The sequence below is a fragment of the Camellia sinensis genome, chromosome 2 (genome assembly GCF_055761805.1).
Source record: "Camellia sinensis isolate YWXY chromosome 2, ASM5576180v1, whole genome shotgun sequence".
Classification (NCBI taxonomy): domain Eukaryota; kingdom Viridiplantae; phylum Streptophyta; class Magnoliopsida; order Ericales; family Theaceae; genus Camellia; species Camellia sinensis.
In genome coordinates this window covers 147,200,598-147,210,165 of record NC_138962.1, presented here as the reverse complement: position 1 = coordinate 147,210,165, position 9,568 = coordinate 147,200,598, and the positions used below count along the sequence as shown (strand labels likewise).

The following is a 9,568-nucleotide window of genomic DNA, read 5'->3' as shown; positions in this document are numbered from 1 at the left end:
GTTGGAGATTGGTTCAAGTGTAGGAGTGCGTTTGACATATTATGTGATTGATGTACCAAAAAAATTGAAAGAAAAATTTATAGAACATCTATAGCTTGTAAGGCCAGCAATATAACCCTAGATAGAGCAGAATATATTTTATTTTGAACACACATATATATTTATATATATATTTTATTTTTTTAGTAAATTGTTCTTGACACTAATAGCTGCATACGAAATTCATTTGCTGATTATCTAGTTTATTGTTCTATGCAGGTACCCTAAATGTCATTTTCAATATTCTGAACAGGAAGGTTTATAATTATTTTCCATATCCATAGTAAGTTACCTTTGCTGAATGAGTTAGGGCCTTATAAATAGTGAAGTTAGATTGTGTTATTAAGCTCTCTTTGCAGCTCTCAAACGTTGTGATAACCAAAAGATCATTTTTCCCCTTTTGCAACTTTGTCTCAGTTATACATCTCCCGGTTGGTGTGGTCTATTGTCTTGTCCTAAGAAGCACAGACACTTCTAAGAAGGTGACGTATCCGTGTCATGTCTGTGTCGGACACCGACACTCTTTCGACACTCTTAGGACACGTGTCCAACACTCTTCAAAGTGTGTCTTATTTTTTAAATTTTTTTAAAGACCCAGACACTCTTTGGACACTTGGAGGACACACGTGTCAATCGCTTGAACACATGTGAAACTAATTATAAGTTTAAACAAAACAACTTAAGATACAATAATAAAACAAAAACCATATAAATTTATAGGAATTAGTGTCATATTGTATTTTTTATCATTTTTAAATGGCATATTCATATATATAACATATAATAAATATATAAAATTATATATTTCTTGTGTGTCCCCCACGTGTCGTGTCCTGCATTTTTTAAAAATTAACATGTCAGCGTATCCGTATCGTATCCGTGTCGTGTCCGTGTCCGTGTCCATGCTTCTTAGGTCTTGTCAGTTGGGCTGTTGGTCTGCCAAAACAAGCAATGAGTTTTTCATCTTCTGCATTTGTTATTAGTTCTTCATAGGTTAAATTTTGGCTTGCATTATTTACTTGATTTCTAATCTACCTACACAGCCAATCAACAAAGAACTCTCGACAGTCCTCACTCCAGTAGCATTCTGTCATGCCGTTGGACATGCCATGTCCAATGTATCATTTGCATCTAGATTTATGTTACTAATTATATCAAATTTATATACCATATCACACGTGCATCAGTCTCTTCTCATGGTCTTACAAAAATCATATTTTAACTCAAAGTTTTTATTATAATAGATGGGTTATAGATGTTCTGGAGTTGGGTCGTTTTGATGACGAGCAACCTATTTACATAAGATCGATGAATCATTAATTTAGTCTGCAAGTTATTGTGCTTATTACCTCCTTCTGTGGCTGTAATAGGTAATGGTAGTTGAAGATGACGCTTCTGATCTTTCCTAGTGGATGAATTTTCTTTTGAATGGAATTAGTTGATAACAATGATGCCCCCTTGTGAACACATGGCGGAATGCTATGCCTATTACACAAGTTATCACTTGAAACTTTATGATTTGATGTCCTTTAATTGATTCTACTATTTGCCTTCTAAATTGATTTAATGCTTGACTAATGGAATGTGGTGTGGTTCAACATAGTTCTCTGGCAAGTTCTCATTATATTATATATGATATTTAATTGCTGTTTTTGTTGCTGTTGTTAGACTTGGAAAATAAATGCAGTATCTTAGTAGTGCTATTGTGATATACTGTTGCTATTGATAATGTCTAATGTTTTTATTATATCCAAACAACTTGTTCAATTCTCATAGATGTCTTATTTTGTTTTAAGTGCCACCTTAGCAGCCATGGCAGAAAGTGAACTTAATGTCATGAAGTAGTAGTGTGTCATGATCTACTCGTCTGTAAATATTTTTAATTTTTTGTTGTGTCATAATTTACCATTGGTCAAATTTGTATTTTTCTAAAAGTATTTATGGCCTAATTGGTTCCAATTTATTTTGAGTGTTAAAAAGGTGATCAAATGTTTGAGTTATTTGTGAATTGAGTGATTTGAATTTTGCTTTTGTTGGTTTTTTTCTTTTTTTTTTTTTTTTGAGGAAGGAATTCATGTTTTGATTAGATGTTTTTGTTTTATTGTAAATTTATTTGGAAAAAATTCTAATTAGTTTTAGATATTTTTTTTTATGTTGAAAAAAAGCTTTTAGCAACGTTTTAATAAAAACGCTACTATAAGTTACTATGACGTCATTTGTGGTAGAGTAACTTCTATGTTGGCGTTTAAAAAAACGCTACAAAAGATCTTGTACGGCGTTTATAAAACGTTGCTAAGTTATAGCGACGGCCGCATTCTCGACATAATTTTAAAACATCAGTATATGTTTTGCCGACGTTTCTGATAGCTTTAGCGACGTTTTTGAAATGCTGGTAAAAGCCAATTTTCTTACGGTGAGATTTGGTCTTATTATGCCCTTGGTTATTTGTAAAATTAATATATATATATATATATGTATATTTGTTGCAGATTATAGTTGCAAATTGAGAATAGATTTATTTTCGTAAGTGTGGAGTTGTTGCATAATTATTATTGGTGACATAATTATTGTCATTTTATTTTGGGTTTTATCTGTTTTAAATGATCAAGGAAAAAGGATTTTCAGTTTGTATTTTAAGATCAAATAAATTTTGTTAGAATACAAAACGCTTGATGCTATGATATTTTTAAGGGCTTTAGTTACATTGTATTAATGCAGTTTGTAATTAATTATTTTAGAATTTTTCGTACCAGCTAATGTTTTAGGAAAATGTAGGATCCAGACTAGAATTATAAAACAGTCTAGTATATTCATTTGATTCATAAAGGTAAAAATAAAAAATAAAAAATGTTATTGAACGACCATGCAATTTTATGTGATTCAGTGTATGATTATATTCATTAATGGTATTATGATATGCTTTGTAGTTTATGCTTTTCTAATTATATTCATTAGTGATGTTATTGATGCAATTTATGAAATAGTGAATGCATGAAACGTTTTAGATTTTGAATTGTAGCTCATAAGCATTTATGACACTTATTACCAGCCTATTCATGCATTAGACTGAAGATCAAAATTATTTGTCAGGACTTATGAGTAGAGACATGATATATATTCTATTTATTTGTATGATTGTCGTAACAGTTTGACGATGCCTATTACATGCCTTTTACTTGATTGGCCTCATATGTTTCTATCCATTTCCTACAAGAATTTGTTATCTTGCATCATATTAAATAAGAGCTTGCAAGCTCAAGTGGTGGTCTTGCTAACGTGTTGAACTTGAGCATTCACATTGGATTAAGGATTTTAAATTTTTTTTTTTTTTTTTTTTGGAGCATCTGACATTTCATAGAGCAGGATCTACTTTTGAAAATTTTATTTAAAAAAAAGAATGGGAATGTGGTGAATGAAATTGTTTGTACAAATTCTTAGTTTGTGAAAAATGAGATCAAGTTATTTGGTGGGTTTTAAAAAAAGATTATTTGTGTTTCTAAAAAGAAAAGAATATTTTAAAGATTCGAATTGTTTCTATTGAAAGAAATGTGAACATTTTTCTATTACAATTTAAAATATATTCGAAATGTAAGGCATGAAAATGAAAAGAAACTAGTGGCTCCTAGCGGTTGTGAGGTCACTGACCAAATATATAAATTGGTGGTTCCTAGTAGTAAAGAGATTGCTAGCCATAATGTGTAGGTTGGAGGTCTGAAATCTTACGTTGAAGCAGTAAAAAGAGGAGCTACTGATAAGAAGGATTATTTACCTACGAAAGCTTTTGAGTAAGAAAATGAATGGCTCTCTGCGAGTTTCATAGTGAAGCTCAAAAATGTTTTCTCTTTTCCGGCATGTAGAGAAGAATTTCACAAGAAATGTTTGGATGAGATATTAGTTAGAAACGGGGGAGGTAGAAATGTAGTCCTAACCTTCAATTCTACAAAAGCTATGAAGGAGGGGTATAATCAACTGAAGGGGTGGATTTATGATTGGTGTGATTCAGTAACAGAATGGAGAAAAGAGAAAAATTTTGAACATGAGAGATGTGTTTGGTTGTGCTATTATGGAGTTCTATTTAATTTATGGAATGCTAACACATTCAAAAGCATTGGTAGCTTATGAGGTGAGGTAATCCAGTTTGATGAAGTTATCAATTCAGATTCTTTTGAATATGGCAAGGCCAGATTGATAACAAATAACATGAAGATTATTAATACGGTGACAAGTCTGGAGCACAAAGGAAACACATAACCTGTTAGGATATGTGAATTCTTTGATTTTCATGAAGATGGAGCAATCAATTCTAGTGCAGGAGAAGATCAAATCTCTGTCAATGGGGGAATCAATGTAGGGGGCCTAGATTAGGTAAGAGTAGTCTATATAATTTGTGATTGTTTGATGTGAGGTCCGAATTTGGAAGAGGGTGGTTTGGGTGGCCTGTTGTTGGGTGGTTTGGGTGTTGGGGGGTTTTATTTTCCTTTGTTCACTTGTTTGTTTGGTTGATTTCTCTCTAGCCTTGGTGTAGTGTTAGTAAAGGATTGGCTTGCTCTTCGGTCCTAACGTGGTTGGAATCGTCTAGTTTGCTATGATGTTTTTGCACTCGCCTCCCTTTATTGATGTTCATCTCTGTATTCTGTATATTTGATTTTCATCAATAAAGTTTCTTTTGTTGATAAAAAAAAATAGTAGACTACTGATTACGAAAATTTGTGATACCTAATAGTATGGCTATTGACTACTTGGAACAAATATATTTGACGAATTCAATATGTTGCCTCAATTCAGAAAAATATAAGGACCATATTTGCATGACGAGTCCATGTTACCTTCATTAAAAAAATTGGATATATTTGCATGATGAATCCGATTTAAAGTATTTACTTGATGAACCCTAAAAGGGAAAATTGTGGCGCACAATGAATAAGAACGACTTTATTATGAGATACTTCATGTGATGGAGAAAATTATTGATCAGCTAATATATGAAATTTGAAGCTTGAGAAGCTCAAAAATGTTTATGACTTATGAAGTCAAACATTGAGGCAAATATTATTAATAATTTTGACGAGTTATTGCCTCTGCACTAGCAAGGCTAGATCCATGTTTATTTGTCGAGGGGGATGGGCTAAGCCCTAAGGAAGTAACCCAACCTTTGTGATTGGCAACCCCATGAGGCTGTTCAATGGGTAGAAACAATCCTTATGGTGTGATTTAATTCCAGCACTTTATTTTTTAGGAGACACCACAAGAGTTGTTCTCTTATCCATTCCTAAGGCACCAGTGTTGATGAGTGACTTGTTAGGAAGGGTTCTTACCCTAAATGAATCCAAGGCAGACAATCTTTTGCAAGATGCATTCCTGTCACTGTACCCTTGGAGGATTCTACTAAGTGGGAACCGTCGTAAGGTCGCGACCGTAGGACTTGGGCTAGTCTCTAAAATTCTTAGGAAAATCAAGATCAGAGTGTGTGGCCATTAAAAGCACTAACCCGCGAACTATTGTCCAATACCAATGCTGTGTGTATGACATGTTGACCTTTGGTCCAAAAAGTCTAGTTTAAGACTTAGTTCACTATGACTCTTCAGAGGGAAATTGTTAACATTAAGTGAGGTTCAAATCCGAAAGGCACCTACACCTATTACACAATATATGTTGCCCATTTATATATATTTTAGTTTATATTGTTTTGATTATAGTTTTAAAATGTGGGGGTATATTATAATTTTGTGAAAATATTTAAAGAATTTATTTTTATTAAAAGTGGGGGACACTAGGGATATTTTAACAAAAATAAATAATATTTAATATATTCATTATATTAGTCAATGAGTTTTAATACAAATTCAATTACAAGTTTTATTACATAATAATTTTTTTATACAAATACAATTTGTTATATGGTTTAATATATAACTTTTTCAATACTTATCTTGGAGAAGTGTTTACATAGAGAAGAGAAAATGGTGAAGAAGAGTGATTTATAAAAGTGAAGTGTTTTAAGAGAGTTCTCTATACTTTATGTACTGTTTATGTTTTGGGCAACTCTGGTTCGTGTTATGGTTCAAGCCTCCCTAGTAGTTGTGAACACTAGATGAGAGACATTGTAAGCAACATGTGTTTTCTCTTGAAATTCATTCTGGTTGTACCTTCGAGAGGGGGGGAAAAGTAGTTTTAGGACAGTGACAACGCGACTCCCAAAGTCTCACAGCTATATTTTCCTACTCTTGTTTTTTTGTGTATATAATATTATTATTTATTTATTATCATTGTTTATGTAATATTTGTTACTTTGCTAGACTAACAGTGATTTGGTACTTTTTTGGGTTTTAAGGCTGAAATGAGGATGGTCATGTTGATGTCAATTTGGGTCAGCTTGGTTAAGAGCTTAAGAATGAGTGGTTGGCAGGTTGTGATGGTTACATCCTCTATTTTTATTGTTGGTAAAAAAATGTAATGTAATGTGAGATAACAGAGGAGGAGAACTGAAGGAAGAGAGAGAGAGAGACTATGAGAGAAGGGGTGCTCATTTTATTTTGTTTATTTTTAAAGTCTTGGGCTCTTTTTGTATTGGGTCGAGATTCTCTTTTTGTTGTAAATAGGGCAATGTCCCTTATACATGTAAGCCTTTAAGACACTTTATTTGAATAATTGAGCAATGTTCAATATGATGTTTTTGCATGTTTCATCTTCATTCTACGTAGTGATTGAACATGAAATGTATGAGATTCCTAGATTCTCATGAAGTGAATGAAATGCATTGTCGAAGAGTGGTTCATTCTATTTTATGGATTCAATCAAGAATTTGCTACATATATGTATTTATTTAAATCTTAAAATTTTTCTCTAAAAAATATAATTATAATTTTCCTAAATTAAATAAAGAATCAATTTCTTTTATTATTCAGATCATCGGAATGTTACAACTTGGTATCAGAACTCACCGGTTATGAATATCTTGGGCTCATGGGGCGTGATTTTTACCACAATGAGTTTACTTCATGAGTAAGGAATGATTGCATGCTATGTGCTATTTGATAACTTGATTATGTGGCTATTTGGATATAGGATTAAATTTCTAAGATATTATTTAAACCTAGGAAATTCTTGGAAGTCTTATTGGAAGAAGCGCATGATCAATGCCAATTCCAGTAGGAACTCTTGGAATGCTCTTGGGGCAAATAATAATCCTTGAAGATTAAACCATTATGTGTTGTGTGGCTATGTGCTTATGTGATATGAATTGTGATGTATATGTCAAGTTGGGGCGTGAATGACCCAATTGGGAGATATTTGTGACTTGGATTCGTTGTACCTTACTTGGCAAGTTAATAATTTCCACTGTGTGAGAAATCAACCGTATAATTGGCATTGAACTTTAGGTCGACCGACTATGTATATTTACGAGTGTAAGTGTGACATTAGGATGGTAGAGATTACGCTGCATAGCAAATAGTTTGCTATAATGAAGAGTTAATTATTTCTGATCTTTAAATCAAATTTATGGAAGTGGGTATAAATGAAGATTCTTGGAAGTAGAATAAGTTAAACATTAAACTTGTTGTAGCAGTACGATTTGGTTGAGACCTTGATGATGATCAATGTGACCTAAGAGAAATTATTTTGGAGTGTTGGCATTGGGACATGTAAAACTAGTTCTAAGTTTCCTTGGGATAGACAAAATTAGTTATGGTTGGGTTGTTCCACTTGTTTGATTGACTACTTGTGAGGTTAGTAGTAGGCCCCAGGCCAATTATCTTGGTATGTATTTGGAAATAGGTGTGGTCATATTATGGTGGGAATTGTAAAGTGTATTAAGGAAAGGGTTGTTTATTGAGTTTGTTTAGTTCGGAATCTTGTAACAAATCATAAGTGAACGAACTAGATAAAGAATTTTGGAATAGATTAAGATAAGATTAAATTTGATTGGGTTGAGCCATTTGGTTGAATTTCTAGTAGTGAAAATGGTGATTTGTAAGTTGATATTTTGGGATATGTAGTCGAGTTTCGAATGCTTTCAAATTTATGGAAACCATTGTCTCAGAATTTGTTGTTAATGTACTCAAGTGCAATACATGAGTGTTTAGGGATATGATGTGCGAAAAATCTAGAAATCTCCTAGATTTTGATTTGTTATTATGTATCAATTTTAAATAGTTAATAACAATCCCAATCAAACAATCAAAGACAAATAGACACAAAGATTTTACGTAGAAAACCACAATTGGAGCGCCTCCAATTGTGATTAAAAAAACCACGGGCAAAAGCCACAAAACAATCCACTAAGAAGACATAAATGAATTACACAAGTGTACTCTTAATTACCTAGTGAATCCACACCCAAATTGAATTGTCCCCTATATGCCTCTTCTAGCCTGGTCTTCACCTCAGAATTGTCTTGCCCAACGTTGATTCCACAACGCTGATGTCGAATCACGACTGTTAGGTTTTATTTCTTGGCAATCCCGTTTGACAAAACTCCTTTGAGTTGTAATTTTATTCGCATTTATATTTCAGTAAGGCTATGAGTTGTTAGAAGCGAATCCAACCCGAATCAAGCCTTTCAGAGAAGTTTGTGATGCTAATGCTTTCAAGATTGCCACTTCGCTGATTATGACGGGGATTGAGCTGCCCGGTCAGCTCGCGGGGGTCCAGGGGGCAGCGCCCCTTGGCGGGTCCGGGGCAGCGCCACGGCGGGGTCGAGGGGCAGCGCCCCCGAAGCAAAATGCAAAAATGCATTATAAGTTGCCTGTTCGATCATGTTATGTTTTTCCAGTTTTGGCCTGTCCGCTCGAGCGGGGCATCGGGCGCTCGAGCGGGGATTGGAAGCTCTCAGCATCTCTGCAGTCGCCTGAAAAAGTACTGGATGGTGTGATTTGCCGCTCGAGCGGAAAAACCGACGCTCGAGCGTGGAGCCTGTATGAAATCACAGAATTTGAAGTCTCCGCTCGAGCGGGGAAAAGGGCGCTTGAGCGGACCGCGCGATCCCAGATTTCCAGATTTGATTAAAGAGTTGGTTTTCTTCTGAAATTAGGATTGCTTTGGTTCTCTATAAGTACTTGGTCTTCTCCCAAAACTAGGTAAAAAAAAGGGTACTTCTCCAGATCTTCTTTTTGGTTTTCGAGGGTTTATATCTGGGGATATTTTGGGAGTTTTCTTTGATGTCTTTATTGAGTATTCAACTCATGATCTAAAGAGAGTACATCAAAGGTTTGTTTGTTATACACAATAGAGAGAGTTATTCTTCAGTTGTGGATTCTGAAGAATTCGAGCCTGAAGCTTTGGTGGAATCCGGAGTGGCTCATCAGAAAGACAATTCCGTGGTGAAGATGGGGTTGGAAGAGGCACATAAAGGTTGGTTCAATTAGGCGTTGTGGATTCGCTAGGTAATTGAGAGTATGCCTGTGTAATTCCTTTAATTCTTCTTAGTGGATTGTCTTGTGGTTGTTTGCCCGTGGTTTTTTTATCACAGTTGGAGGTGTCCAATTGTGGTTTTTTCCACGTTAAATCGTTGTGTTCTCTTTGTCTTGAT

The 9,568-nt window shown here is 34.2% G+C and overlaps 1 protein-coding gene across 1 annotated transcript in view; it reads left to right on the top strand.

The window, feature by feature from the left end:
- Window positions 1–9,568, top strand: part of LOC114311198 (acyl-[acyl-carrier-protein] hydrolase FATB2, chloroplastic-like) — a 292,813-nt gene that overhangs the window by 151,134 nt on the left and 132,111 nt on the right. The window lies entirely within an intron of this gene.